This window comes from Mixophyes fleayi, unplaced genomic scaffold, assembly GCF_038048845.1.
Source record: "Mixophyes fleayi isolate aMixFle1 unplaced genomic scaffold, aMixFle1.hap1 Scaffold_260, whole genome shotgun sequence".
Taxonomy (NCBI): domain Eukaryota; kingdom Metazoa; phylum Chordata; class Amphibia; order Anura; family Limnodynastidae; genus Mixophyes; species Mixophyes fleayi.
Window position 1 is genome coordinate 42,501 of NW_027446696.1, and position 20,000 is coordinate 62,500.

General features: G+C 45.0%; 34 non-coding genes and 58 pseudogenes across 34 annotated transcripts; all 92 read left to right on the forward strand.

Annotated features, from left to right (window-relative positions):
- The window catches only part of LOC142125764 (5S ribosomal RNA), a 119-nt pseudogene extending 112 nt beyond the window's left edge, over positions 1-7 (forward strand).
- Positions 8-91: 84 nt separating this feature from the next.
- On the forward strand, positions 92-210 carry LOC142125680 (5S ribosomal RNA; annotated as a pseudogene).
- An 84-nt stretch (positions 211-294) lies between these two features.
- Positions 295-413, forward strand: LOC142125559 (5S ribosomal RNA). Its single transcript, XR_012685017.1, has one exon. It is a non-coding gene; the product is annotated as a 5S ribosomal RNA (ribosomal RNA).
- Positions 414-497: 84 nt separating this feature from the next.
- Positions 498-616, forward strand: LOC142125422 (5S ribosomal RNA). The gene has a single exon (XR_012684897.1). It is a non-coding gene; the product is annotated as a 5S ribosomal RNA (ribosomal RNA).
- An 83-nt stretch (positions 617-699) lies between these two features.
- On the forward strand, positions 700-818 carry LOC142125733 (5S ribosomal RNA; annotated as a pseudogene).
- Positions 819-900: 82 nt separating this feature from the next.
- LOC142125538 (5S ribosomal RNA) lies at positions 901-1,019 on the forward strand. Its single transcript, XR_012685002.1, has one exon. It is a non-coding gene; the product is annotated as a 5S ribosomal RNA (ribosomal RNA).
- An 85-nt stretch (positions 1,020-1,104) lies between these two features.
- On the forward strand, positions 1,105-1,223 carry LOC142125482 (5S ribosomal RNA). The gene has a single exon (XR_012684951.1). It is a non-coding gene; the product is annotated as a 5S ribosomal RNA (ribosomal RNA).
- Positions 1,224-1,307: 84 nt separating this feature from the next.
- On the forward strand, positions 1,308-1,426 carry LOC142125597 (5S ribosomal RNA; annotated as a pseudogene).
- Positions 1,427-1,509: 83 nt separating this feature from the next.
- On the forward strand, positions 1,510-1,628 carry LOC142125507 (5S ribosomal RNA). Its single transcript, XR_012684974.1, has one exon. It is a non-coding gene; the product is annotated as a 5S ribosomal RNA (ribosomal RNA).
- An 84-nt stretch (positions 1,629-1,712) lies between these two features.
- On the forward strand, positions 1,713-1,831 carry LOC142125342 (5S ribosomal RNA; annotated as a pseudogene).
- An 83-nt stretch (positions 1,832-1,914) lies between these two features.
- Positions 1,915-2,033, forward strand: LOC142125868 (5S ribosomal RNA; annotated as a pseudogene).
- Positions 2,034-2,117: 84 nt separating this feature from the next.
- LOC142125478 (5S ribosomal RNA) lies at positions 2,118-2,236 on the forward strand. Its single transcript, XR_012684948.1, has one exon. It is a non-coding gene; the product is annotated as a 5S ribosomal RNA (ribosomal RNA).
- Positions 2,237-2,321: 85 nt separating this feature from the next.
- LOC142125848 (5S ribosomal RNA) lies at positions 2,322-2,440 on the forward strand (annotated as a pseudogene).
- Positions 2,441-2,714: 274 nt separating this feature from the next.
- LOC142125929 (5S ribosomal RNA) lies at positions 2,715-2,833 on the forward strand (annotated as a pseudogene).
- An 84-nt stretch (positions 2,834-2,917) lies between these two features.
- LOC142125840 (5S ribosomal RNA) lies at positions 2,918-3,035 on the forward strand (annotated as a pseudogene).
- A 78-nt stretch (positions 3,036-3,113) lies between these two features.
- LOC142125878 (5S ribosomal RNA) lies at positions 3,114-3,232 on the forward strand (annotated as a pseudogene).
- A 285-nt stretch (positions 3,233-3,517) lies between these two features.
- On the forward strand, positions 3,518-3,637 carry LOC142125352 (5S ribosomal RNA; annotated as a pseudogene).
- An 84-nt stretch (positions 3,638-3,721) lies between these two features.
- Positions 3,722-3,840, forward strand: LOC142125365 (5S ribosomal RNA; annotated as a pseudogene).
- Positions 3,841-4,122: 282 nt separating this feature from the next.
- Positions 4,123-4,236, forward strand: LOC142125361 (5S ribosomal RNA; annotated as a pseudogene).
- An 84-nt stretch (positions 4,237-4,320) lies between these two features.
- Positions 4,321-4,439, forward strand: LOC142125462 (5S ribosomal RNA). Its single transcript, XR_012684933.1, has one exon. It is a non-coding gene; the product is annotated as a 5S ribosomal RNA (ribosomal RNA).
- Positions 4,440-4,523: 84 nt separating this feature from the next.
- On the forward strand, positions 4,524-4,642 carry LOC142125911 (5S ribosomal RNA; annotated as a pseudogene).
- Positions 4,643-4,727: 85 nt separating this feature from the next.
- Positions 4,728-4,845, forward strand: LOC142125679 (5S ribosomal RNA; annotated as a pseudogene).
- Positions 4,846-4,929: 84 nt separating this feature from the next.
- LOC142125528 (5S ribosomal RNA) lies at positions 4,930-5,048 on the forward strand. Its single transcript, XR_012684993.1, has one exon. It is a non-coding gene; the product is annotated as a 5S ribosomal RNA (ribosomal RNA).
- An 83-nt stretch (positions 5,049-5,131) lies between these two features.
- LOC142125481 (5S ribosomal RNA) lies at positions 5,132-5,250 on the forward strand. Its single transcript, XR_012684950.1, has one exon. It is a non-coding gene; the product is annotated as a 5S ribosomal RNA (ribosomal RNA).
- Positions 5,251-5,334: 84 nt separating this feature from the next.
- LOC142125374 (5S ribosomal RNA) lies at positions 5,335-5,443 on the forward strand (annotated as a pseudogene).
- Positions 5,444-5,526: 83 nt separating this feature from the next.
- On the forward strand, positions 5,527-5,645 carry LOC142125694 (5S ribosomal RNA; annotated as a pseudogene).
- An 82-nt stretch (positions 5,646-5,727) lies between these two features.
- On the forward strand, positions 5,728-5,846 carry LOC142125492 (5S ribosomal RNA). The gene has a single exon (XR_012684960.1). It is a non-coding gene; the product is annotated as a 5S ribosomal RNA (ribosomal RNA).
- An 85-nt stretch (positions 5,847-5,931) lies between these two features.
- On the forward strand, positions 5,932-6,050 carry LOC142125471 (5S ribosomal RNA). The gene has a single exon (XR_012684941.1). It is a non-coding gene; the product is annotated as a 5S ribosomal RNA (ribosomal RNA).
- Positions 6,051-6,134: 84 nt separating this feature from the next.
- On the forward strand, positions 6,135-6,253 carry LOC142125396 (5S ribosomal RNA). Its single transcript, XR_012684872.1, has one exon. It is a non-coding gene; the product is annotated as a 5S ribosomal RNA (ribosomal RNA).
- An 83-nt stretch (positions 6,254-6,336) lies between these two features.
- LOC142125768 (5S ribosomal RNA) lies at positions 6,337-6,455 on the forward strand (annotated as a pseudogene).
- An 84-nt stretch (positions 6,456-6,539) lies between these two features.
- Positions 6,540-6,658, forward strand: LOC142125411 (5S ribosomal RNA). Its single transcript, XR_012684886.1, has one exon. It is a non-coding gene; the product is annotated as a 5S ribosomal RNA (ribosomal RNA).
- An 84-nt stretch (positions 6,659-6,742) lies between these two features.
- LOC142125398 (5S ribosomal RNA) lies at positions 6,743-6,861 on the forward strand. The gene has a single exon (XR_012684874.1). It is a non-coding gene; the product is annotated as a 5S ribosomal RNA (ribosomal RNA).
- An 82-nt stretch (positions 6,862-6,943) lies between these two features.
- LOC142125775 (5S ribosomal RNA) lies at positions 6,944-7,062 on the forward strand (annotated as a pseudogene).
- An 83-nt stretch (positions 7,063-7,145) lies between these two features.
- Positions 7,146-7,264, forward strand: LOC142125616 (5S ribosomal RNA; annotated as a pseudogene).
- An 84-nt stretch (positions 7,265-7,348) lies between these two features.
- Positions 7,349-7,467, forward strand: LOC142125744 (5S ribosomal RNA; annotated as a pseudogene).
- An 84-nt stretch (positions 7,468-7,551) lies between these two features.
- LOC142125464 (5S ribosomal RNA) lies at positions 7,552-7,670 on the forward strand. The gene has a single exon (XR_012684935.1). It is a non-coding gene; the product is annotated as a 5S ribosomal RNA (ribosomal RNA).
- An 84-nt stretch (positions 7,671-7,754) lies between these two features.
- On the forward strand, positions 7,755-7,873 carry LOC142125571 (5S ribosomal RNA). Its single transcript, XR_012685018.1, has one exon. It is a non-coding gene; the product is annotated as a 5S ribosomal RNA (ribosomal RNA).
- Positions 7,874-7,957: 84 nt separating this feature from the next.
- On the forward strand, positions 7,958-8,076 carry LOC142125912 (5S ribosomal RNA; annotated as a pseudogene).
- An 85-nt stretch (positions 8,077-8,161) lies between these two features.
- LOC142125430 (5S ribosomal RNA) lies at positions 8,162-8,280 on the forward strand. Its single transcript, XR_012684904.1, has one exon. It is a non-coding gene; the product is annotated as a 5S ribosomal RNA (ribosomal RNA).
- An 84-nt stretch (positions 8,281-8,364) lies between these two features.
- Positions 8,365-8,483, forward strand: LOC142125466 (5S ribosomal RNA). Its single transcript, XR_012684937.1, has one exon. It is a non-coding gene; the product is annotated as a 5S ribosomal RNA (ribosomal RNA).
- Positions 8,484-8,566: 83 nt separating this feature from the next.
- LOC142125620 (5S ribosomal RNA) lies at positions 8,567-8,685 on the forward strand (annotated as a pseudogene).
- Positions 8,686-8,767: 82 nt separating this feature from the next.
- Positions 8,768-8,886, forward strand: LOC142125690 (5S ribosomal RNA; annotated as a pseudogene).
- An 85-nt stretch (positions 8,887-8,971) lies between these two features.
- On the forward strand, positions 8,972-9,090 carry LOC142125693 (5S ribosomal RNA). Its single transcript, XR_012685030.1, has one exon. It is a non-coding gene; the product is annotated as a 5S ribosomal RNA (ribosomal RNA).
- Positions 9,091-9,174: 84 nt separating this feature from the next.
- LOC142125849 (5S ribosomal RNA) lies at positions 9,175-9,293 on the forward strand (annotated as a pseudogene).
- An 83-nt stretch (positions 9,294-9,376) lies between these two features.
- Positions 9,377-9,495, forward strand: LOC142125925 (5S ribosomal RNA). Its single transcript, XR_012685053.1, has one exon. It is a non-coding gene; the product is annotated as a 5S ribosomal RNA (ribosomal RNA).
- Positions 9,496-9,579: 84 nt separating this feature from the next.
- Positions 9,580-9,698, forward strand: LOC142125343 (5S ribosomal RNA; annotated as a pseudogene).
- An 83-nt stretch (positions 9,699-9,781) lies between these two features.
- On the forward strand, positions 9,782-9,900 carry LOC142125819 (5S ribosomal RNA; annotated as a pseudogene).
- Positions 9,901-9,984: 84 nt separating this feature from the next.
- On the forward strand, positions 9,985-10,103 carry LOC142125634 (5S ribosomal RNA; annotated as a pseudogene).
- An 83-nt stretch (positions 10,104-10,186) lies between these two features.
- LOC142125773 (5S ribosomal RNA) lies at positions 10,187-10,305 on the forward strand (annotated as a pseudogene).
- Positions 10,306-10,389: 84 nt separating this feature from the next.
- Positions 10,390-10,508, forward strand: LOC142125544 (5S ribosomal RNA). Its single transcript, XR_012685009.1, has one exon. It is a non-coding gene; the product is annotated as a 5S ribosomal RNA (ribosomal RNA).
- An 84-nt stretch (positions 10,509-10,592) lies between these two features.
- On the forward strand, positions 10,593-10,711 carry LOC142125617 (5S ribosomal RNA; annotated as a pseudogene).
- An 84-nt stretch (positions 10,712-10,795) lies between these two features.
- On the forward strand, positions 10,796-10,914 carry LOC142125876 (5S ribosomal RNA; annotated as a pseudogene).
- An 84-nt stretch (positions 10,915-10,998) lies between these two features.
- LOC142125914 (5S ribosomal RNA) lies at positions 10,999-11,117 on the forward strand (annotated as a pseudogene).
- Positions 11,118-11,202: 85 nt separating this feature from the next.
- On the forward strand, positions 11,203-11,320 carry LOC142125738 (5S ribosomal RNA; annotated as a pseudogene).
- An 84-nt stretch (positions 11,321-11,404) lies between these two features.
- LOC142125459 (5S ribosomal RNA) lies at positions 11,405-11,523 on the forward strand. The gene has a single exon (XR_012684930.1). It is a non-coding gene; the product is annotated as a 5S ribosomal RNA (ribosomal RNA).
- An 83-nt stretch (positions 11,524-11,606) lies between these two features.
- Positions 11,607-11,725, forward strand: LOC142125621 (5S ribosomal RNA; annotated as a pseudogene).
- Positions 11,726-11,807: 82 nt separating this feature from the next.
- LOC142125691 (5S ribosomal RNA) lies at positions 11,808-11,926 on the forward strand (annotated as a pseudogene).
- An 85-nt stretch (positions 11,927-12,011) lies between these two features.
- Positions 12,012-12,130, forward strand: LOC142125705 (5S ribosomal RNA). Its single transcript, XR_012685031.1, has one exon. It is a non-coding gene; the product is annotated as a 5S ribosomal RNA (ribosomal RNA).
- Positions 12,131-12,214: 84 nt separating this feature from the next.
- Positions 12,215-12,333, forward strand: LOC142125850 (5S ribosomal RNA; annotated as a pseudogene).
- Positions 12,334-12,416: 83 nt separating this feature from the next.
- Positions 12,417-12,535, forward strand: LOC142125344 (5S ribosomal RNA; annotated as a pseudogene).
- An 83-nt stretch (positions 12,536-12,618) lies between these two features.
- Positions 12,619-12,737, forward strand: LOC142125821 (5S ribosomal RNA; annotated as a pseudogene).
- An 84-nt stretch (positions 12,738-12,821) lies between these two features.
- On the forward strand, positions 12,822-12,940 carry LOC142125635 (5S ribosomal RNA; annotated as a pseudogene).
- An 83-nt stretch (positions 12,941-13,023) lies between these two features.
- On the forward strand, positions 13,024-13,142 carry LOC142125460 (5S ribosomal RNA). Its single transcript, XR_012684931.1, has one exon. It is a non-coding gene; the product is annotated as a 5S ribosomal RNA (ribosomal RNA).
- An 82-nt stretch (positions 13,143-13,224) lies between these two features.
- LOC142125777 (5S ribosomal RNA) lies at positions 13,225-13,343 on the forward strand (annotated as a pseudogene).
- Positions 13,344-13,426: 83 nt separating this feature from the next.
- LOC142125618 (5S ribosomal RNA) lies at positions 13,427-13,545 on the forward strand (annotated as a pseudogene).
- An 84-nt stretch (positions 13,546-13,629) lies between these two features.
- Positions 13,630-13,748, forward strand: LOC142125745 (5S ribosomal RNA; annotated as a pseudogene).
- Positions 13,749-13,832: 84 nt separating this feature from the next.
- On the forward strand, positions 13,833-13,951 carry LOC142125465 (5S ribosomal RNA). The gene has a single exon (XR_012684936.1). It is a non-coding gene; the product is annotated as a 5S ribosomal RNA (ribosomal RNA).
- An 84-nt stretch (positions 13,952-14,035) lies between these two features.
- Positions 14,036-14,154, forward strand: LOC142125583 (5S ribosomal RNA). Its single transcript, XR_012685019.1, has one exon. It is a non-coding gene; the product is annotated as a 5S ribosomal RNA (ribosomal RNA).
- An 84-nt stretch (positions 14,155-14,238) lies between these two features.
- Positions 14,239-14,357, forward strand: LOC142125915 (5S ribosomal RNA; annotated as a pseudogene).
- An 85-nt stretch (positions 14,358-14,442) lies between these two features.
- LOC142125431 (5S ribosomal RNA) lies at positions 14,443-14,561 on the forward strand. The gene has a single exon (XR_012684905.1). It is a non-coding gene; the product is annotated as a 5S ribosomal RNA (ribosomal RNA).
- An 84-nt stretch (positions 14,562-14,645) lies between these two features.
- Positions 14,646-14,764, forward strand: LOC142125467 (5S ribosomal RNA). The gene has a single exon (XR_012684938.1). It is a non-coding gene; the product is annotated as a 5S ribosomal RNA (ribosomal RNA).
- An 83-nt stretch (positions 14,765-14,847) lies between these two features.
- On the forward strand, positions 14,848-14,966 carry LOC142125623 (5S ribosomal RNA; annotated as a pseudogene).
- Positions 14,967-15,048: 82 nt separating this feature from the next.
- Positions 15,049-15,167, forward strand: LOC142125692 (5S ribosomal RNA; annotated as a pseudogene).
- An 85-nt stretch (positions 15,168-15,252) lies between these two features.
- On the forward strand, positions 15,253-15,371 carry LOC142125717 (5S ribosomal RNA). Its single transcript, XR_012685032.1, has one exon. It is a non-coding gene; the product is annotated as a 5S ribosomal RNA (ribosomal RNA).
- An 84-nt stretch (positions 15,372-15,455) lies between these two features.
- LOC142125852 (5S ribosomal RNA) lies at positions 15,456-15,574 on the forward strand (annotated as a pseudogene).
- An 83-nt stretch (positions 15,575-15,657) lies between these two features.
- LOC142125346 (5S ribosomal RNA) lies at positions 15,658-15,776 on the forward strand. The gene has a single exon (XR_012684860.1). It is a non-coding gene; the product is annotated as a 5S ribosomal RNA (ribosomal RNA).
- Positions 15,777-15,860: 84 nt separating this feature from the next.
- Positions 15,861-15,979, forward strand: LOC142125345 (5S ribosomal RNA; annotated as a pseudogene).
- An 83-nt stretch (positions 15,980-16,062) lies between these two features.
- LOC142125822 (5S ribosomal RNA) lies at positions 16,063-16,181 on the forward strand (annotated as a pseudogene).
- Positions 16,182-16,265: 84 nt separating this feature from the next.
- LOC142125636 (5S ribosomal RNA) lies at positions 16,266-16,384 on the forward strand (annotated as a pseudogene).
- Positions 16,385-16,467: 83 nt separating this feature from the next.
- LOC142125529 (5S ribosomal RNA) lies at positions 16,468-16,586 on the forward strand. Its single transcript, XR_012684994.1, has one exon. It is a non-coding gene; the product is annotated as a 5S ribosomal RNA (ribosomal RNA).
- Positions 16,587-16,670: 84 nt separating this feature from the next.
- On the forward strand, positions 16,671-16,789 carry LOC142125414 (5S ribosomal RNA). Its single transcript, XR_012684888.1, has one exon. It is a non-coding gene; the product is annotated as a 5S ribosomal RNA (ribosomal RNA).
- An 84-nt stretch (positions 16,790-16,873) lies between these two features.
- On the forward strand, positions 16,874-16,992 carry LOC142125480 (5S ribosomal RNA). The gene has a single exon (XR_012684949.1). It is a non-coding gene; the product is annotated as a 5S ribosomal RNA (ribosomal RNA).
- An 85-nt stretch (positions 16,993-17,077) lies between these two features.
- LOC142125846 (5S ribosomal RNA) lies at positions 17,078-17,196 on the forward strand (annotated as a pseudogene).
- Positions 17,197-17,679: 483 nt separating this feature from the next.
- Positions 17,680-17,797, forward strand: LOC142125841 (5S ribosomal RNA; annotated as a pseudogene).
- Positions 17,798-17,879: 82 nt separating this feature from the next.
- On the forward strand, positions 17,880-17,998 carry LOC142125923 (5S ribosomal RNA; annotated as a pseudogene).
- A 78-nt stretch (positions 17,999-18,076) lies between these two features.
- On the forward strand, positions 18,077-18,195 carry LOC142125879 (5S ribosomal RNA; annotated as a pseudogene).
- A 285-nt stretch (positions 18,196-18,480) lies between these two features.
- LOC142125872 (5S ribosomal RNA) lies at positions 18,481-18,600 on the forward strand (annotated as a pseudogene).
- A 480-nt stretch (positions 18,601-19,080) lies between these two features.
- LOC142125871 (5S ribosomal RNA) lies at positions 19,081-19,199 on the forward strand (annotated as a pseudogene).
- An 83-nt stretch (positions 19,200-19,282) lies between these two features.
- Positions 19,283-19,401, forward strand: LOC142125386 (5S ribosomal RNA; annotated as a pseudogene).
- Positions 19,402-19,480: 79 nt separating this feature from the next.
- Positions 19,481-19,599, forward strand: LOC142125513 (5S ribosomal RNA). Its single transcript, XR_012684979.1, has one exon. It is a non-coding gene; the product is annotated as a 5S ribosomal RNA (ribosomal RNA).
- Positions 19,600-19,682: 83 nt separating this feature from the next.
- LOC142125698 (5S ribosomal RNA) lies at positions 19,683-19,801 on the forward strand (annotated as a pseudogene).
- Positions 19,802-19,885: 84 nt separating this feature from the next.
- The window catches only part of LOC142125931 (5S ribosomal RNA), a 119-nt pseudogene continuing 4 nt past the window's right edge, over positions 19,886-20,000 (forward strand).

Sequence of the window (20,000 nt, forward strand, 5' to 3'; positions counted from 1 at the left end):
GTAGGCAATTTTTTTTTATTTTCTCTTGTTCCGACTTCCTTCAATGCTGGTTTTGAGATGTATAAGAGATGTAGGTCATTACGAAACTAATACCTACAACCACACCACCCTGAACAAGCCCAATCTCGTCTGATCTTGGAAGCTAAGCAGGGCCTGGCCTGGTTAGTACTTGGATGGGAGACCACCTGGGAATACCAGGTGCTGTAGGCAGTTTTTTTTTATTTTCTCTTGTTCCGGCTTCCTTCGAAGCTGGTTTTGAGATGTATAAGAGATGTAGGTCATTAGAAAAACAATACCTACAGCCACACCACCCTGAACAAGCCCAATCTCGTCTGATCTTGGAAGCTAAGCAGGGCTGGGCCTGGTTAGTACTTGGATGGGAGACCACCTGGGAATACCAGGTGCTGTAGGCAATTTTTTTTTATTTTCTCTTGTTCCGACTTCCTTCAATGCTGGTTTTGAGATGTATAAGAGATGTAGGTCATTAGGAAACCAATACCTACAGCCACACCACCCTGAACAAGCCCAATCTCATCTGATCTTGGAAGCTAAGCAGGGCCTGGCCTGGTTAGTACTTGGATGGGAGACCACCTGGGAATACCAGGTGCTGTAGGCCTTATTTTTTTATTTTCTCTTGTTCCGGCTTCCTTCGAAGCTGGATTTGAGATGTATAAGAGATGTAGGTCTTTAAGAAACCAATGTTATAGCCACACCCCCCTGAACAAGCCCAATCTCATCTGATCTTGGAAGCTAAGCAGGGCCGGTCCTGGTTAGTACTCGGATGGGAGACCACCTGGGAATACCAGGTGCTGTAGGCCTTTTATTTTATTTTTTCTTGTTCCGGCTTCCTTCAATGCTGGTTTTCAGATGTATAAGAGATGTAGGTCATTAGGAAACCATACCTACAGCCACACCACCCTGAACAAGCCCAATCTCATCTGATCTTGGAAACTAAGAAGGGCTGGGCCTGGTTAATACTTGGATGGGAGACCACCTGGGAATACCAGGTGCTGTAGGCCTTTTTTTTTTTATTTTCTCTTGTTCCGTCTTCCTTCAATGCTGGTTTTGAGATGTATAAGAGATGTAGGTCATTAGAAAAACAATACCTACAGTCACACCACCCTGAACAAGCCCAATCTCATCTGATCTTGGAAGCTAAGCAGGGCCGAGCCTGGTTAGTACTTGGATGGGAGACCACCTGGGAATACCAGGTGCTGTAGGCAATTCTTTTTTATTTTCTCTTGTTCCGACTTCCTTCAATGCTGGTTTTGAGATGTATAAGAGATGTAGGTCATGAGGAAACCAACACCTACAGCCACACCACCCTGAACAATCCCAATCTCATCTGATGTTGGAAGCTAAGCAGGGCCGGGCCTGGTTAGTACTTGGATGGTAGACCACCTGGGAATACCAGGTGCTGTAGGCAGTTTTTTTTATTTTCTCTTGTTCCGGCTTCCTTCGAAGCTGGTTTTGAGATGTATAAGACATGTAGGTCATTAGAAAACCAATACCTACAGCCACACCACCCTGAACAAGCCCAATCTCATCTGATCTTGGAAGCTAAGCAGGACCGGGCCTGGTTAGTACTTGGATGGGAGACCACCTGGGAATACCAGGTGCTGTAAGCCATTTTTTTTTATTTTCTCTTGTTCCGGCTTCCTTCAATGCTGGTTTTGAGATGTATAAGAGATGTAGGTCATTAGGAAGCCAATACCTACAGACACACCACCCTGAATAAGCCTAATCTCGTCTGATCTTGAAAGCTAAGCAGGGCCGGGCCTGGTTAGTACTTGGATAGGAGACCAACTGGGAATACCAGATGCTGTATGATTGTTTTTTTTATTTTCTCTTGTTCCGGCTTCCTGCAAAGCTGGTTTTGAGATGTATAAGAGATGTAGGTCATTAGGAAACCAATACTATAACCACACCACCCTGAACAAGCCCAATCTCATCTGATCTTGGATGCTAAGTATGGTCGGGCCTGGTTAGTACTTGGATGGGAGACCACCTATGAATACCAGGTGCTGTAGGCCATTTTTTTTTATTTTCTCTTGTTCCGGCTTCCTTCAATGCTGGTTTTGAGATGTATAAGAGATGTAGGTCATTAGGAAACCAATACATACAGCCACACCACCCTGAACAAGCCCAATCTCGTCTGATCTTGGAAGCTAAGCAGGGCCGGGCCTGGTTAGTACTTGGATGGGAGACCAACTGGGAATACCAGGTGCTGTAGGCCTTTTTTTTTTTATTTTCTCTTGTTCCGTCTTCCTTCAATGCTGGTTTTGAGATGTATAAGAGATGTAGGTCATTAGAAAAACAATACCTACAGTCACACCACCCTGAACAAGCCCAATCTCATCTGATCTTGGAAGCTAAGCAGGGCCAGGCCTGGTTAGTATTTGGATGGGAGACCACCTGGGAATATTAGGTGCAGTATGCCTTTTTTTTTTTTCTCTTGTTTCGGCTTCCTTCAATGCTGGTTTTGAGATGTATAAGAGATGTAGGTAATTAGGAAACCAATACCTATAGCTCCAGCACCCTGACCAAGCCCAATCTCGTCTGATCTTGGAAGCTAAGCAGAGCCAGGCCTGGTTAGTACTTGTATGGGAATACCAGGTGCCATAAGCCTTTTTTTTTTTTTTTTTCTCTTGTTCCGACTTCCTTCAATGCTGGTTTTGAGATGTATAAGAGATGTAGGTCATTAGAAAACCAATACATACAGCCACACCACCCTGTTCAAGCCCAATCTCGTCTGATCTTATAAGCTAAGCAGGGCCGGGCCTGGTTAGTACTTGGTTGGGAGACCACCTATGAATACCAGGTGCTATAGGCCTTTTTTTTTTATTTTCTCTTGTTCCGGCTTCCTTCAAATCTGGTTTTCAGATGTATAAGAGATGTAGGTCATTAGGAAATCTATACCTACAGCCACACCCCCCTGAACAAGCCCAGTCTCGTCTGATCTTGGAAGCTAAGCAGGGCCGGCCTGGTTAGTACTTGGATGGGAGCCCACCTAGGAATACCAGGTGCTGTAGGCCTTTTTTTTTCTCTTGTTCCGGCTTCCTTCAATGCTGGTTTTGAGATGTATAAGAGATGTAGGTCATTAATAAACTAATACCTACAGCCACACCACTCTGAACATGCCCAATCTCATCTGAGTTTAGAAGCTAAGCAGGGTCAGGCCTGCTTAGTACTTGGATGGGAGACCACCTAGGAATACCAGGTGCTGTAAGCCTTTTTTTTTATTTTCTCTTGTTCCAGCTGCCTTCAATGCTGGTTTTGAGATGTATAAGAGATGTAGGTCATTAAGAAACTAAAACCTACAGCCACACCACCCTGAACATGCCCAATCTCGTCTGATCTTGTAAGCTAAGCAGGGCCATGCCTTCTTAGTACTTGGATGGGAGACCACCTGGGATTACCAGATGCAGTAGGTTTTTTTTTTAATTTTCTCTTGTTACGGCTTCCTTCAATGCTGGTTATGAGATGTATAAGAGATGTAGGTTATTAGGAAGCCAAAACCTACAGCCACACCACCCTGAACATGCCTAATTTCGTCTGATCTTGAAAGCTAAGCAGTGCCGGGCCTGGTTAGTACTTGGAAAGGGAAACCACCTGGGAATATCAGGTGTTGTAGGCTTTTTTTTTTTATTTTCTCTTGTTCCAGCTTCCTTCAATGCTGGTTTTGAGATGTATAAGAGATGTAGGTCATTAGAAAATCAATACCTACAGCCACAACACACTGAACAAGCCTTATCTCATCTGATCTTGGAAGCTAAGCTGTGCCGGACCTGGTTAGTACTTGGATGGGAGACCACCTGCGAATATTAGGTGCAGTAGGCCTTTTTTTTTTTTTCTCTTGTTCCGGCTTCCGTCAATGCTGGTTTTGAGATGTATAAGAGATGTAGGTCATTAGGAAACCAATACCTACAGCCACACCCCCATAAACAAGCCCAGTTTCGTCTGATCTTGGAAGCTAAGCAGGGCCGGTCTGGTTAGTACTTGGGTGGGAGCCCACCTAGGAATACAAGGTGCTGTTAGGCTTTTTTTTATTTTCTCTTGTTCCAGCTTCCTTCAATGCTGGTGTTGAGATTTATAAGAGATGTAGGTCATTAGAAAACCAATACCTACAGCCACAGCACCCTGAACAAGCCCAATCTCGTCTGATCTTGGAAGCTGTGCCGGGCCTGGTTAGTACTTGGATGGGAGACCACCTGGGAATACCAGGTGCTGTAGGCTTTTTTTTTTTATTTTCTCTTGTTCCTGCTTCCTTCAATGCAGGTTTTGAGATGTATAAGAGATGTAGGTCATTAGAAAAACAATACCTACAGCCACACCACCATGAACAAGCCCAGTCTCATCTGATCTTGGAAGCTAAGCAGGGCTGGGCCTGGTTAGTACTTGGATGGGAGACCACCTGGGAATACCAGGTGCTGTAGGCAATTTTTTTTTATTTTCTCTTGTTCCGACATCCTTCAATGCTGGTTTTGATATGTATAAGAGATGTAGGTCATTAGGAAATCAATATCTACAGCCACACCACCCTGAACAAGCCCAATCTCGTCTGATCTTCAAAGCTAAGCAGGGCCAGGCCTGGTTAGTAGTTGGATGGGAGACCACCTGGGAATACCAGGTGCTTTAGGCAATTTTTTTTTTATTTTCTCTTGTTCCGGCTTCCTTCGAAGCTGGTTTTGAGATGTATAAGAGATGTAGGTCTTTAGGAAACCAATACCTACAGCCACACCACCCTGAACAAGCCCAATCTCATCTGATCTTGGAAGCTAAGAAGGGCCGGGCCTGGTTAGTACTTGGATGGGAGACCATCTGGGAATACCGGTGCTGTAGGCAATTTTTTTTTATTTTCTCTTGTTCCGACTTCCTTCAATGCTGGTTTTGAGATGTATAAGAGATGTAGGTCATTAGTAAACCAATACCTACAGCCACACCACCCTGAACAAGCCCAATCTCGTCTGATCTTGGAAGCTAAGCAGGGCCTGGCCTGGTTAGTACTTGGATGGGAGACCACCTGGGAATACCAGGTGCTGTAGGCAGTTTTTTTTTATTTTCTCTTGTTCCGGCTTCCTTCGAAGCTGGTTTTGAGATGTATAAGAGATGTAGGTCATTAGGAAACCATATCTACAGCCACACCACCCTGAACAAGCCCAATCCCGTCTGATCTTGGAAGCTAAGCAGGGCCTGGCCTGGTTAGTACTTGGGTGGGAGACCACCTGGGAATACCAGGTGCTGTAGACAGTTTTTTTTTATTTTCTCTTGTTCCGGCTTCCTTCAATGCTGGTTTTGAGATGTATAAGAGATGTAAGTCATTAGGAAACCAATACATACAGCCACACCACCCTGAACAAGCCTGATCTTGGAAGCTAAGCAGGGCTGGGCCTGGTTAGTACTTGGATGGGAGACCACCTGGGAATACCAGCTGCTGTAGGCCTTATTTTTTTATTTTCTCTTGTTCCGGCTTCCTTCGAAGCTGGATTTGAGATGTATAAGAGATGTAGGTCTTTAAGAAACCAAGGCTATAGCCACACCCCCCTGAACAAGCCCAATCTCATCTGATCTTGGAAGCTAAGCAGGGCCAGGCTTGGTTAGTACTCGGATGGGAGACCACCTGGGAATACCAGGTGCTGTAGGCCTTTTATTTTATTTTTTCTTGTTCCGGCTTCCTTCAATGCTGGTTTTCAGATGTATAAGAGATGTAGGTCATTAGGAAACCATACCTACAGCCACACCACCCTGAACAAGCCCAATCTCATCTGATCTTGGAAGCTAAGAAGGGCTGGGCCTGGTTAATACTTGGATGGGAGACCACCTGGGAATACCAGGTGCTGTAGGCCTTTTTTTTTTTTTTTCTTCTTGTTCCGTCTTCCTTCAATGCTGGTTTTGAGATGTATAAGAGATGTAGGTCATTAGAAAAACAATACCTACAGTCACACCACCCTGAACAAGCCCAATCTCATCTGATCTTGGAAGCTAAGCAGGGCCAGGCCTGGTTAGTACTTGGATGGGAGACCACCTGGGAATACCAGGTGCTGTAGGCAATACTTTTTTATTTTCTCTTGTTCCGACTTCCTTCAATGCTGGTTTTCAGATGTATAAGAGATGTAGGTCATGAGGAAACCAACACCTACAGCCACACCACCCTGAACAATCCCAATCTCATCTGATCTTGGAAGCTAAGCAGGGCCGGGCCTGGTTAGTACTTGGATGGTAGACCACCTGGGAATACCAGGTGCTGTAGGCAGTTTTTTTTATTTTCTCTTGTTCCGGCTTCCTTCGAAGCTGGTTTTGAGATGTATAAGACATGTAGGTCATTAGAAAACCAATACCTACAGCCACACCACCCTGAACAAGCCCAATCTCATCTGATCTTGGAAGCTAAGCAGGACCGGGCTTGGTTAGTACTTGAATGGGAGACCACCTGGGAATACAAGGTGCTGTAGGCAGTTTTTTTTTATTTTCTCTTGTTCCGGCTTCCTTCGAAGCTGGTTTTGAGATGTATAAGACATGTAGGTCTTTAGAAAACCAATACCTACAGCCACACCACCCTGAACAAGCCCAATCTCATTTGATCTTGGAAGCTAAGCAGGACCGGGCCTGGTTAGTACTTGGATGGGAGACCACCTGGGAATACCAGGTGCTGTAGGCCATTTTTTTTTATTTTCTCTTGTACCGGCTTCCTTCAATGCTGGTTTTGAGATGTATAAGAGATGTAGGTCATTAGGAAACCAATACATACAGCCACACCACCCTGAACAAGCCCAATCTCGTCTGATCTTGGAAGCTAAGCAGGGCCGGGCCTGGTTAGTACTTGGATGGGAGACCACCTGGGAATACCAGGTGCTGTAGGCCTTATTTTTTATTTTCTCTTGTTCCGGCTTCCTTCGAAGCTGGATTTGAGATGTATAAGAGATGTAGGTCTTTAAGAAAACAATGCTATAGCCACACCCCCCTGAACAAGCCCAATCTCATCTGATCTTGGAAGCTAAGCAGGGCCGGGCCTGTTTAGTACTCGGATGGGAGACCACCTGGGAATACCAGGTTCTGTAGGCCTTTTTTTTTATTTTCTCTTGTTCTGGCTTCCTACAATGCTGGTTTTAAGATGTATAAGAGATGTAGGTCAGTAAGAAACCAATACCTACAGCCACACCACCCTGAACAAGCCCAATCTCATCTGATCTTGGAAGTTAAGAAGGGCTGGGCCTGGTTAGTACTTTGATGGGAGACCACCTGTGAATACCAGATGCTGTAGGCCTTTCTTTTTTATTTTCTCTTGTTCCGGCTTCCTTCGAAGCTTGTTTTGAGATGTATAAGAGATGTAGGTCTTTAAGAAACCAATACCTACAGCCACACCACCCTGAACAAGCCCAATCTCATCTGATTTTGGAAGCTAAGAAGTGCCGGGCCTGGTTAGTACTTGGATGGGAGACCACCTGGGAATACCAGGTGCTGTAGGCAATTTTTTTTTATTTTCTCTTGTTCCGACTTCCTTCAATGCTGGTTTTGAGATGTATAAGAGATGTAGGTCATTAGGAAACTAATACCTACAGCCACACCACCCTGAACAAGCCCAATCTCATCTGATCTTGGAAGCTAAGCAGGGCCTGGCCTGGTTAGTACTTGGATGGGAGACCACCTGGGAATACCAGGTGCTGTAGGCAGTTTTTTTTTATTTTCTCTTGTTCCGGCTTCCTTCGAAGCTGGTTTTGAGATGTATAAGAGATGTAGGTCATTAGAAAAACAATACCTACAGCCACACCACCCTGAACAAGCCCAATCTCGTCTGATCTTGGAAGCTAAGCAGGGCTGGGCCTGGTTAGTACTTGGATGGGAGACCACCTGGGAATACCAGGTGCTGTAGGCAATTTTTTTTTATTTTCTCTTGTTCCGACTTCCTTCAATGCTGGTTTTGAGATGTATAAGAGATGTAGGTCATTAGGAAATCAATATCTACAGCCACACCACCCTGAACAAGCCCAATCTCGTCTGATCTTCAAAGCTAAGCAGGGCCAGGCCTGGTTAGTAGTTGGATGGGAGACCACCTGGGAATACCAGGTGCTTTAGGCAATTTTTTTTTTATTTTCTCTTGTTCCGGCTTCCTTCGAAGCTGGTTTTGAGATGTATAAGAGATGTAGGTCTTTAGGAAACCAATACCTACAGCCACACCACCCTGAACAAGCCCAATCTCATCTGATCTTGGAAGCTAAGAAGGGCCGGGCCTGGTTAGTACTTGGATGGGAGACCACCTGGGAATACCAGGTGCTGTAGGCAATTTTTTTTTATTTTCTCTTGTTCCAACTTCCTTCAATGCTGGTTTTGAGATGTATAAGAGATGTAGGTCATTAGGAAACCAATACCTACAGCCACACCACCCTGGACAAGCCCAATCTCGTCTGATCTTGGAAGCTAAGCAGGGCCTGGCCTGGTTAGTACTTGGATGGGAGACCACCTGGGAATACCAGGTGCTGTAGGCCTTATTTTTTTATTTTCTCTTGTTCCGGCTTCCTTCGAAGCTGGATTTGAGATGTATAAGAGATGTAGGTCTTTAAGAAACCAATGCTATAGCCACACCCCCCTGAACAAGCCTAATCTCATCTGATCTTGGAAGCTAAGCAGGGCCGGGCCTGGTTAGTACTCGGATGGGAGACCACCTGGGAATACCAGGTGCTGTAGGCCTTTTATTTTATTTTTTCTTGTTCCGGCTTCCTTCAATGCTGGTTTTCAGATGTATAAGAGATGTAGGTCATTAGGAAACCATACCTACAGCCACACCACCCTGAACAAGCCCAATCTCATCTGATTTTGGAAACTAAGAAGGGCTGGGCCTGGTTAATACTTGGATGGGAGACCACCTGGGAATACCAGGTGCTGTAGGCCTTTTTTTTTTTATTTTCTCTTGTTCCGTCTTCCTTCAATGCTGGTTTTGAGATGTATAAGAGATGTAGGTCATTAGAAAAACAATACCTACAGTCACACCACCCTGAACAAGCCCAATCTCATCTGATCTTGGAAGCTAAGCAGGGCCGGGCCTGGTTAGTACTTGGATGGGAGACCACCTGGGAATACCAGGTGCTGTAGGCAATTCTTTTTTATTTTCTCTTCTTCCGACTTCCTTCAATGCTGGTTTTGAGATGTATAAGAGATGTAGGTCATGAGGAAACCAACACCTACAGCCACACCACCCTGAACAATCCCAATCTCATCTGATCTTGGAAGCTAAGCAGGGCCATGCCTGGTTAGTCCTTGGATGGTAAACCACCTGGGAATACCAGGTGCTGTAGGCAGTTTTTTTTATTTTCTCTTGTTCCGGCTTCCTTCGAAGCTGGTTTTGAGATGTATAAGAGATGTAGGTCATTAGAAGACCAATACCTACAGCCACACCACCCTGAACAAGCCCAATCTCATCTGATCTTGGAAGCTAAGCAGGACCGGGCCTGGTTAGTACTTGGATGGGAGACCACCTGGGAATACCAGGTGCTGTAGGCCATTTTTTTTTATTTTCTCTTGTTCCGGCTTCCTTCAATGCTGGTTTTGAGATGTATAAGAGATGTAGGTCATTAGGAAGCCAATACCTACAGACACACCACCCTGAATAAGCCTAATCTCGTCTGATCTTGAAAGCTAAGCAGGGCCGGGCCTGGTTAGTACTTGGATAGGAGACCAACTGGGAATACCAGATGCTGTATGATTGTTTTTTTTATTTTCTCTTGTTCCGGCTTCCTGCAAAGCTGGTTTTGAGATGTATAAGAGATGTAGGTCATTAGGAAACCAATACTATAACCACACCACCCTGAACAAGCCCAATCTCATCTGATCTTGGATGCTAAGTAGGGTCGGGCCTGGTTAGTACTTGGATGGGAGACCACCTATGAATACCAGGTGCTGTAGGCCTTTTTTTTTTATTTTCTCTTGTTCCGGCTTCCTTCAATGCTGGTTTTGAGATGTATAAGAGATGTAGGTCATTAGGAAAACAATACATACAGCCACACCACCCTGAACAAGCCCAATCTCGTCTGATCTTGGAAGCTAAGCAGGGCCAGGCCTGGTTAGTACTTGGATGGGAGACCATCTGGGAATACCAGGTGCTGTAGGCCTTTTTTTTTATTTTCTCTTGTTCCGGCTTCCTTCGAAGCTGGATTTGAGATGTATAAGAGATGTAGGTCATTAGGAAACCAATACCTACAGCCAAACCACCCTGAACAAGCCCAATCTCGTCTGATCTTGGAAGCTAAGCAGGGCCTGGCCTGGTTAGTACTTGGATGGGAGACCACCTGGGAATACCAGCTGCTGTAGGCAGTTTTTTTTTATTTTCTCTTGTTCCGGCTTCCTTCGAAGCTGGTTTTGAGATGTATAAGACATGTAGGTCTTTAGAAAACCTATACCTACAGCCACACCACCCTGAACAAGCCCAATCTCATTTGATCTTGGAAGCTAAGCAGGACCGGGCCTGGTTAGTAGTTGGATGGGAGACCACCTGGGAATACCAGGTGCTGTAGGCCATTTTTTTTTATTTTCTCTTGTTCCGGCTTCCTTCGAAGCTGGTTTTGAGATGTATAAGACATGTAGGTCTTTAGAAAACCAACACCTACAGCCACACCACCCTGAACAAGCCCAATCTCATCTGATCTTGGAAGTTAAGAAGGGCTGGGCCTGGTTAGTACTTTGATGGGAGACCACCTGTGAATACCAGATGCTGTAGGCCTTTCTTTTTTATTTTCTCTTGTTCCGGCTTCCTTCGAAGCTGGTTTTGAGATGTATAAGAGATGTAGGTCTTTAGGAAACCAATACCTACAGCCACACCACCCTGAACAAGCCCAATCTCATCTGATCTTCAAAGCTAAGCAGGGCCAGGCCTGGTTAGTAGTTGGATGGGAGACCACCTGGGAATACCAGGTGCTTTAGGCAATTTTTTTTTATTTTCTCTTGTTCCGACTTCCTTCAATGCTGGTTTTGAGATGTATAAGAGATGTAGGTCATTAGGAAATCAATATCTACAGCCACACCACCCTGAACAAGCCCAATCTCGTCTGATCTTCAAAGCTAAGCAGGGCCAGGCCTGGTTAGTAGTTGGATGGGAGACCACCTGGGAATACCAGGTGCTTTAGGCAATTTTTTTTTTATTTTCTCTTGTTCCGGCTTCCTTCGAAGCTGGTTTTGAGATGTATAAGAGATGTAGGTCTTTAAGAAACCAATACCTACAGCCACACCACCCTGAACAAGCCCAATCTCATCTGATCTTGGAAGCTAAGAAGGGCCGGGCCTGGTTAGTACTTGGATGGGAGACCACCTGGAATACCAGGTGCTGTAGGCAATTTTTTTTTATTTTCTCTTGTTCCAACTTCCTTCAATGCTGGTTTTGAGATGTATAAGAGATGTAGGTCATTAGGAAACCAATACCTACAGCCACACCACCCTGAACAAGCCCAATCTCGTCTGATCTTGGAAGCTAAGCAGGGCCTGGCCTGGTTAGTACTTGGATGGGAGACCACCTGGGAATACCAGGTGCTGTAGGCCTTATTTTTTTATTTTCTCTTGTTCCGGCTTCCTTCGAAGCTGGATTTGAGATGTATAAGAGATGTAGGTCTTTAAGAAACCAATGCTATAGCCACACCCCCCTGAACAAGCCTAATCTCATCTGATCTTGGAAGCTAAGCAGGGCCGGGCCTGGTTAGTACTCGGATGGGAGACCACCTGGGAATACCAGGTGCTGTAGGCCTTTTATTTTATTTTTTCTTGTTCCGGCTTCCTTCAATGCTGGTTTTCAGATGTATAAGAGATGTAGGTCATTAGGAAACCATACCTACAGCCACACCACCCTGAACAAGCCCAATCTCATCTGATTTTGGAAACTAAGAAGGGCTGGGCCTGGTTAATACTTGGATGGGAGACCACCTGGGAATACCAGGTGCTGTAGGCCTTTTTTTTTTTATTTTCTCTTGTTCCGTCTTCCTTCAATGCTGGTTTTGAGATGTATAAGAGATGTAGGTCATTAGAAAAACAATACCTACAGTCACACCACCCTGAACAAGCCCAATCTCATCTGATCTTGGAAGCTAAGCAGGGCCGGGCCTGGTTAGTACTTGGATGGGAGACCACCTGGGAATACCAGGTGCTGTAGGCAATTCTTTTTTATTTTCTCTTCTTCCGACTTCCTTCAATGCTGGTTTTGAGATGTATAAGAGATGTAGGTCATGAGGAAACCAACACCTACAGCCACACCACCCTGAACAATCCCAATCTCATCTGATCTTGGAAGCTAAGCAGGGCCATGCCTGGTTAGTCCTTGGATGGTAAACCACCTGGGAATACCAGGTGCTGTAGGCAGTTTTTTTTATTTTCTCTTGTTCCGGCTTCCTTCGAAGCTGGTTTTGAGATGTATAAGAGATGTAGGTCATTAGGAAGCCAATACCTACAGACACACCACCCTGAATAAGCCTAATCTCGTCTGATCTTGAAAGCTAAGCAGGGCCGGGCCTGGTTAGTACTTGGATAGGAGACCAACTGGGAATACCAGATGCTGTATGATTGTTTTTTTTATTTTCTCTTGTTCCGGCTTCCTGCAAAGCTGGTTTTGAGATGTATAAGAGATGTAGGTCATTAGGAAACCAATACTATAACCACACCACCCTGAACAAGCCCAATCTCATCTGATCTTGGATGCTAAGTAGGGTCGGGCCTGGTTAGTACTTGGATGGGAGACCACCTATGAATACCAGGTGCTGTAGGCCTTTTTTTTTTATTTTCTCTTGTTCCGGCTTCCTTCAATGCTGGTTTTGAGATGTATAAGAGATGTAGGTCATTAGGAAAACAATACATACAGCCACACCACCCTGAACAAGCCCAATCTCGTCTGATCTTGGAAGCTAAGCAGGGCCAGGCCTGGTTAGTACTTGGATGGGAGACCATCTGGGAATACCAGGTGCTGTAGGCCTTTTTTTTTATTTTCTCTTGTTCCGGCTTCCTTCGAAGCTGGATTTGAGATGTATAAGAGATGTAGGTCATTAGGAAACCAATACCTACAGCCACACCACCCTGAACAAGCCCAATCTCGTCTGATCTTGGAAGCTAAGCAGGGCCTGGCCTGGTTAGTACTTGGATGGGAGACCACCTGGGAATACCAGGTGCTGTAGGCCTTATTTTTTATTTTCTCTTGTTCCGGCTTCCTTCGAAGCTGGATTTGAGATGTATAAGAGATGTAGGTCTTTAAGAAAACAATGCTATAGCCACACCCCCCTGAACAAGCCCAATCTCATCTGATCTTGGAAGCTAAGCAGGGCCGGGCCTGTTTAGTACTCGGATGGGAGACCACCTGGGAATACCAGGTTCTGTAGGCCTTTTTTTTTATTTTCTCTTGTTCTGGCTTCCTACAATGCTGGTTTTAAGATGTATAAGAGATGTAGGTCAGTAAGAAACCAATACCTACAGCCACACCACCCTGAACAAGCCCAATCTCATCTGATCTTGGAAGTTAAGAAGGGCTGGGCCTGGTTAGTACTTTGATGGGAGACCACCTGTGAATACCAGATGCTGTAGGCCTTTCTTTTTTATTTTCTCTTGTTCCGGCTTCCTTCGAAGCTTGTTTTGAGATGTATAAGAGATGTAGGTCTTTAAGAAACCAATACCTACAGCCACACCACCCTGAACAAGCCCAATCTCATCTGATTTTGGAAGCTAAGAAGTGCCGGGCCTGGTTAGTACTTGGATGGGAGACCACCTGGGAATACCAGGTGCTGTAGGCAATTTTTTTTTATTTTCTCTTGTTCCGACTTCCTTCAATGCTGGTTTTGAGATGTATAAGAGATGTAGGTCATTAGGAAACTAATACCTACAGCCACACCACCCTGAACAAGCCCAATCTCATCTGATCTTGGAAGCTAAGCAGGGCCTGGCCTGGTTAGTACTTGGATGGGAGACCACCTGGGAATACCAGGTGCTGTAGGCAGTTTTTTTTTATTTTCTCTTGTTCCGGCTTCCTTCGAAGCTGGTTTTGAGATGTATAAGAGATGTAGGTCATTAGAAAAACAATACCTACAGCCACACCACCCTGAACAAGCCCAATCTCGTCTGATCTTGGAAGCTAAGCAGGGCTGGGCCTGGTTAGTACTTGGATGGGAGACCACCTGGGAATACCAGGTGCTGTAGGCAATTTTTTTTTATTTTCTCTTGTTCCGACTTCCTTCAATGCTGGTTTTGAGATGTATAAGAGATGTAGGTCATTAGGAAATCAATATCTACAGCCACACCACCCTGAACAAGCCCAATCTCGTCTGATCTTCAAAGCTAAGCAGGGCCAGGCCTGGTTAGTAGTTGGATGGGAGACCACCTGGGAATACCAGGTGCTTTAGGCAATTTTTTTTTTATTTTCTCTTGTTCCGGCTTCCTTCGAAGCTGGTTTTGAGATGTATAAGAGATGTAGGTCTTTAGGAAACCAATACCTACAGCCACACCACCCTGAACAAGCCCAATCTCATCTGATCTTGGAAGCTAAGAAGGGCCGGGCCTGGTTAGTACTTGGATGGGAGACCACCTGGGAATACCAGGTGCTGTAGGCAATTTTTTTTTATTTTCTCTTGTTCCAACTTCCTTCAATGCTGGTTTTGAGATGTATAAGAGATGTAGGTCATTAGGAAACCAATACCTACAGCCACACCACCCTGGACAAGCCCAATCTCGTCTGATCTTGGAAGCTAAGCAGGGCCTGGCCTGGTTAGTACTTGGATGGGAGACCACCTGGGAATACCAGGTGCTGTAGGCCTTATTTTTTTATTTTCTCTTGTTCCGGCTTCCTTCGAAGCTGGATTTGAGATGTATAAGAGATGTAGGTCTTTAAGAAACCAATGCTATAGCCACACCCCCCTGAACAAGCCTAATCTCATCTGATCTTGGAAGCTAAGCAGGGCCGGGCCTGGTTAGTACTCGGATGGGAGACCACCTGGGAATACCAGGTGCTGTAGGCCTTTTATTTTATTTTTTCTTGTTCCGGCTTCCTTCAATGCTGGTTTTCAGATGTATAAGAGATGTAGGTCATTAGGAAACCATACCTACAGCCACACCACCCTGAACAAGCCCAATCTCATCTGATTTTGGAAACTAAGAAGGGCTGGGCCTGGTTAATACTTGGATGGGAGACCACCTGGGAATACCAGGTGCTGTAGGCCTTTTTTTTTTTATTTTCTCTTGTTCCGTCTTCCTTCAATGCTGGTTTTGAGATGTATAAGAGATGTAGGTCATTAGAAAAACAATACCTACAGTCACACCACCCTGAACAAGCCCAATCTCATCTGATCTTGGAAGCTAAGCAGGGCCGGGCCTGGTTAGTACTTGGATGGGAGACCACCTGGGAATACCAGGTGCTGTAGGCAATTCTTTTTTATTTTCTCTTCTTCCGACTTCCTTCAATGCTGGTTTTGAGATGTATAAGAGATGTAGGTCATGAGGAAACCAACACCTACAGCCACACCACCCTGAACAATCCCAATCTCATCTGATCTTGGAAGCTAAGCAGGGCCATGCCTGGTTAGTCCTTGGATGGTAAACCACCTGGGAATACCAGGTGCTGTAGGCAGTTTTTTTTATTTTCTCTTGTTCCGGCTTCCTTCGAAGCTGGTTTTGAGATGTATAAGAGATGTAGGTCATTAGAAGACCAATACCTACAGCCACACCACCCTGAACAAGCCCAATCTCATCTGATCTTGGAAGCTAAGCAGGACCGGGCCTGGTTAGTACTTGGATGGGAGACCACCTGGGAATACCAGGTGCTGTAGGCCATTTTTTTTTATTTTCTCTTGTTCCGGCTTCCTTCAATGCTGGTTTTGAGATGTATAAGAGATGTAGGTCATTAGGAAGCCAATACCTACAGACACACCACCCTGAATAAGCCTAATCTCGTCTGATCTTGAAAGCTAAGCAGGGCCGGGCCTGGTTAGTACTTGGATAGGAGACCAACTGGGAATACCAGATGCTGTATGATTGTTTTTTTTATTTTCTCTTGTTCCGGCTTCCTGCAAAGCTGGTTTTGAGATGTATAAGAGATGTAGGTCATTAGGAAACCAATACTATAACCACACCACCCTGAACAAGCCCAATCTCATCTGATCTTGGATGCTAAGTAGGGTCGGGCCTGGTTAGTACTTGGATGGGAGACCACCTATGAATACCAGGTGCTGTAGGCCTTTTTTTTTTATTTTCTCTTGTTCCGGCTTCCTTCAATGCTGGTTTTGAGATGTATAAGAGATGTAGGTCATTAGGAAAACAATACATACAGCCACACCACCCTGAACAAGCCCAATCTCGTCTGATCTTGGAAGCTAAGCAGGGCCAGGCCTGGTTAGTACTTGGATGGGAGACCATCTGGGAATACCAGGTGCTGTAGGCCTTTTTTTTTATTTTCTCTTGTTCCGGCTTCCTTCGAAGCTGGATTTGAGATGTATAAGAGATGTAGGTCATTAGGAAACCAATACCTACAGCCACACCACCCTGAACAAGCCCAATCTCGTCTGATCTTGGAAGCTAAGCAGGGCCTGGCCTGGTTAGTACTTGGATGGGAGACCACCTGGGAATACCAGGTGCTGTAGGCAGTTTTTTTTTATTTTCTCTTGTTCCGGCTTCCTTCGAAGCTGGTTTTGAGATGTATAAGACATGTAGGTCTTTAGAAAACCAATACCTACAGCCACACCACCCTGAACAAGCCCAATCTCATTTGATCTTGGAAGCTAAGCAGGACCGGGCCTGGTTAGTACTTGGATGGGAGACCACCTGGGAATACCAGGTGCTGTAGGCCATTTTTTTTTATTTTCTCTTGTTCCGGCTTCCTTCAATGCTGGTTTTGAGATGTATAAGAGATGTAGGTCATTAGGAAACCAATACATACAGCCACACCACCCTGAACAAGCCCAATCTCGTCTGATCTTGGAAGCTAAGCAGGGCCGGGCCTGGTTAGTACTTGGATGGGAGACCAACTGGGAATACCAGGTGCTGTAGGCCTTTTTTTTTTTATTTTCTCTTGTTCCGTCTTCCTTCAATGCTGGTTTTGAGATGTATAAGAGATGTAGGTCATTAGAAAAACAATAACTACAGTCACACCACCCTGAACAAGCCCAATCTCATCTGATCTTGGAAGCTAAGCAGGGCCAGGCCTGGTTAGTACTTGGATGGGAGACCACCTGGGAATATTAGGTGCAGTATGCCTTTTTTTTTTTTTCTCTTGTTTCGGCTTCCTTCAATGCTGGTTTTGAGATGTATAAGAGATGTAGGTAATTAGGAAACCGATACCTACAGCTCCAGCACCCTGACCAAGCCCAATCTCGTCTGATCTTGGAAGCTAAGCAGAGCCAGGCCTGGTTAGTACTTGGATGGGAATACCAGGTGCCATAGGCCTTTTTTTTTTTTTTTTTCTCTTGTTCCGACTTCCTTCAATGCTTGTTTTGAGATGTATAAGAGATGTAGGTCATTAGAAAACCAATACATACAGCCACACCACCCTGATCAAGCCCAATCTCGTCTGATCTTATAAGCTAAGCTAAGCAGGGCCGGGCCTGGTTAGTACTTGGTTGGAAGACCACCTATGAATACTAGGTGCTATAGGCCTTTTTTATTTATTTTCTCTTGTTCCGGCTTCCTTCAAATCTGGTTTTCAGATGTATAAGAGATGTAGGTCATTAGGAAATCTATACCTACAGCCACACCCCCCTGAACAAGCCCAGTCTCGTCTGATCTTGGAAGCTAAGCAGGGCCGGCCTGGTTAGTACTTGGATGGGAGCCCACCTAGGAATACCAGGTGCTGTAGGCCTTTTTTTTATTTTCTCTTATTCCAGCTTCCTTCAATGCTGGTTTTGAGATGTATAAGAGATGTAGGTCATTAGGAAACCAATACCTACAGCCACAGCACCCTCAACAAGCCCAATCTCATCTGATCTTGGAAGCTAAGCAGCGCCAGGCCTGGTTAGTACTTGAATGGGAGACCACTTGGGAATATCAGGTGCTGTATGCTTTTTTTTTTCTCTTGTTCCGACTTCCTTTAATGCTGGTTTTGAGATGTATAAGAGATGTAGGTCATTAAGAAACTAATACCTACAGCCACACCACCCTGAGCATGCCCAATCTCATCTGAGTTTAGAAGCTAAGCAGGGTCAGGCCTGCTTAGTACTTGGATGGGAGACCACCTAGGAATACCAGGTGCTGTAAGCCTTTTTTTTTATTTTCTCTTGTTCCAGCTGCCTTCAATGCTGGTTTTGAGATGTATAAGAGATGTAGGTCATTAAGAAACTAAAACCTACAGCCACACCACCCTGAATATGCCCAATCTCGTCTGATCTTGTAAGCTAAGCAGGGCCATGCCTTCTTAGTACTTGGATGGGAGACCACCTGGGATTACCAGATGCAGTAGGTTTTTTTTTTAATTTTCTCTTGTTACGGCTTCCTTCAATGCTGGTTATGAGATGTATAAGAGATGTAGGTTATTAGGAAACCAATACCTACAGCCACACCACCCTGAACATGCCTAATCTCGTCTGATCTTGAAAGCTAAGCAGTGCCGGGCCTGGTTAGTACTTGGAAAGGGAGACCACCTGGGAATATCAGGTGTTGTAGGCCTTTTTTTTTTTTTTCTCTTGTTCCGGCTTCCGTCAATGCTGGTTTTGAGATGTATAAGAGATGTAGGTCATTAGGAAACCAATACCTACAGCCACACCCCCATAAACAAGCCCAGTTTCGTCTGATCTTGGAAGCTAAGCAGGGCCGGTCTGGTTAGTACTTGGGTGGGAGCCCACCTAGGAATACAAGGTGCTGTAGGCCTTTTTTTTATTTTCTCTTGTTCCAGCTTCCTTCAATGCTGGTGTTGAGATTTATAAGAGATGTAGGTCATTAGAAAACCAATACCTACAGCCACAGCACCCTGAACAAGCCCAATCTCGTCTGATCTTGGAAGCTGTGCCAGGCCTGGTTATTACTTGGATGGGAGACCACCTGGGAATATCAGGCGCAGTAGGCTTATTTTTTTTTTTTCTCTTGTTTCGGCTTCCTTCAATGCTGGTTTTGAGATGTATAAGAGATATAGGTCATTAGGAAACTAATACCTACAGCCACACCACCCTGAACATGCCCAATCACGTCTGAGTTTGGAAGCTAAGCAGTGTCGGGCTTGGTTAGTACTTGGAAGGGAGACCACCTAGGAATACAAGGTGCTGTAGGCCTTTTTTTTTATTTTCTCTTGTTCCGACTTCCTTCACTGCTGGTTTTGAGATATATAAGAGATGTAGGTAATTTAGAAATCAATACCTACAGCCACACCACCCTGAAAAAGCCCAATCTCGTCTGATCTTGAAAGCTGAGCAGGGCTGGTCCTGGTTAGTACTTGGATGGGAGACCAACTGGGATTATTAGGTGCAGTTGGCATTTTTTTTTTCTCTTGTTCCTGCGTCCTTCAATGCTGGTTTTGAGATGTATAAGAGATGTAGGTCATTAAGAAACTAATACCTACAGCCACACCACCCTTAACAACCCCAATCTCATCTGATCTTGGAAGCTAAGCAGGGCCGGGCCTGGTTAGTACTTGGATGGTAGACCACCTGGGAATACCAGGTGCTGTAGGCAGTTTTTTTTATTTTCTCTTGTTCCGGCTTCCTTCGAAGCTGGTTTTGAGATGTATAAGACATGTAGGTCATTAGAAAACCAATACCTACAGCCACACCACCCTGAACAAGCCCAATCTCATCTGATCTTGGAAGCTAAGCAGGACCGGGACTGGTTAGTACTTGAATGGGAGACCACCTGGGAATACCAGGTGCTGTAGGCCATTTTTTTTTATTTTCTCTTGTTCCGGCTTCCTTCAATGCTGGTTTTCAGATGTATAAGAGATGTAGGTCATTAGGAAGCCAATACCTACAGGCACACCACCCTGAATAAGCCTAATCTCGTCTGATCTTGAAAGCTAAGCAGGGCCGGGCCTGGTTAGTACTTGGATAGGAGACCAACTGGGAATACCAGATGCTGTA